Source organism: Macadamia integrifolia, chromosome 2, assembly GCF_013358625.1.
Source record: "Macadamia integrifolia cultivar HAES 741 chromosome 2, SCU_Mint_v3, whole genome shotgun sequence".
Lineage (NCBI taxonomy): Eukaryota > Viridiplantae > Streptophyta > Magnoliopsida > Proteales > Proteaceae > Macadamia > Macadamia integrifolia.
Genome location: NC_056558.1, coordinates 24,335,387 through 24,338,032, shown reverse-complemented (window position 1 = coordinate 24,338,032; position 2,646 = coordinate 24,335,387).

The window sequence follows — 2,646 nt, the reverse complement described above, 5'->3', positions numbered from 1 at the left end:
GGGGGGGGGGGGGGATGGCTTAAGGTCAAGATTGTGATGATGTAATGAAGTTTCTTACTCCTATGGGTATCGGTAACATTGTGCTCTCTCTCCTGGCAATTATCGTGATCAACACGGTCATAAAGATATAAGGGGGGAATAAGTTTGCACTATGGGAAATGGAGGAAGATTTTTTCACCGGGGAAGACCGACTGTCCCAGGAGCATGAAGAGTTGAAGGGGTACGTGACCCACAACAATTGATTTTTATTCTTTGGAAGGTTCCAACCTAAGAAGTGGGGAAATCTTGTAAAAAAGAAAACGCAACACAGTTTGGGGCAAATGTCGTCACCGGTCCCGTAAAAATTTACCCATGAAAGAATAAAGGCTCATGGAGGCGATTTCGGAAGGCTTCTACACTCTACAAGTGGAGAGCGATAACCAACTGTTGGTCTCTTACCTACAGGACTCTTCTAAGCATCCAGACCTCACGGTGTGCCCAGTTATTGAAGATATCCGATACCTTTGCTCCTTTTTTTGATAACTGTCAGTTTTTTCTGTATTCCAAGAGAGGCTAATGTTATAGCCGATACTCTTGCTAGGAGGGCTTAGTCTGTTACGGATAGGACTGTTTGGCTTATTTTCGATCCTTCTTTGTCTACCACATCGGTTCTAGACGACTTGTGTGTAATCCATTCATCTCAATAGAATCATTTTCTAACAAGAAAGAAAAAAAAAGAATAAAGGCTCATCACTCACTTTGTCTAGTCAACCTCATTCACTTACCCACTTCGGTTTCACCTAATACCTGGTCATTTTTTGGCCACCAACAATATTTTCTGAATCCATTTGTGTAACGGGAAATCTAATGAATAAGATTGTGCACCACCCACCAAAAAAAAATAAAAAATAATGGGATAAAACTAAATCGCATTCAATAAAAAAAAAACTGTCTGTGTAATGCAATTGCGATCATGTTTCATACATATAACAAGTGTTTTCATAAGAAAAGTACAAAAGGAAAAAAGATTCCCCAACCCTATAACTGCCCACTAAGACCATTGGTAGGGAAAATCTCATCCAAAGAGAAGGACTAGTCATCTTCCCTTGTCCCACTAGACCTGGGGACCGCCAAGTCCAAGCTGGAACTGCGTCACCCTTACCTGGAGGTTAGAAATATGTTGGTCTCAGAGGCAAGAAAGGAATCAATAAACAGTCTATGGAAGGAACAAAAAGGAAAGGTCTTAAGGCATACCCGATCACGAACAAGCTTAGTCTGGTTGTATAGACACAGGCTAAGGTATGGATCATACGGCGTGACCCGGCATAGACTTCAGGGGAAACCTGGGAAGGACTTGAAGTAATATCCAAGCAAAACCAAGAAAAGAGGATGGAGAGAAGCATACACAATCAAAAGGTGGGAAACCCAAACCATGATCAGGTACCGTCGGCCTCAGTAATATCTTTTACCTGGATGGATCATGAACGTCCATGTACGACCAACCGGGGAAGAACAAGATGGAAGATGTCCCCTGACTCCCCTCTGCAATGCTGTGAATGGGTTCGGCGAAGATCTTGACCCAAAGATTCCAAATCCACATCACTATATCAGATCGTCTGAGAGCTAATTGGATTTGTTGGATTTGGAACTTCGCACTGACTTCACAGAAAACGCACATGACTTTTTCTTACAAATTTTTATCGTGGTGAAACAAAAAGCGTTGTGTCCACGACTTGGTGCTCTATGATTTTTCAGAAGACCCAATTGTCAAACTCAGCCATATAAAAAGATTATATTTCCCTCCTAAACCATTTGGATGCCGCAACTTTGTCATACTAAATCAAAATATGATGAAACTAAATGCATTGAAAAGCTTGGATATTTCTCCCAAGGTTCCAGGGAGGACATTTCTTCTAAAAAAAATTATTTTCAATGCTGAAACTGCCTCTGACTGCCATAGAAACCATTTTTTTATTGAGGATGTCGTAATTTTGTTATACGAAATTAAAACTGAATGAAATCAGATGCACTGCAAAGGATAAATTACGCTCTAACTTTTTCGTGAAGAAACCATCTTTTAAAAAAATCATTTTCACTACTGACAATGCCCCCAAGCATAAATAGGTCAAATTTACTAACTTTGGCATTGAATCCCGCACCACCTATCATGGATAACTCAATCCACTCCATATGTATCATGTAACACTACTATCTCCTCAGAGAGATCGAATTCTAGCATGTTACTACTTTCGGCCACATCATCACCATCATGTGGCCAAGGTTGCCAACAAAGACAACCAAAAAACAATAGATAGAACCTGTGAGGCATAGACACACTTTTCAAAATTATTTCTATAAGTGAAATACTTTTGGGCACAAGATCTCAGATTACAAATTCAATATTGGTCCAAATAGTTATGTCGATAGAAATTCTTTTGCACCCCTTATAACTTATGAAGGAAACAGTGGAATGTTATAGATGTAACAACCTTAGACATATTGCAAGAAACTGTAGAACTATGTTTCTCACACAAAGATAGGATAGTATAGACAATTAGAGAGTTTTCAAAAACTAAGAAGCTGATGAGCTGAAGAAACAGTTTCCAAGATAAAAGAAAGCAAATAATTTCAATCTGTCAAGATAGTCTAGGTTTAGAGAGAGAGAGA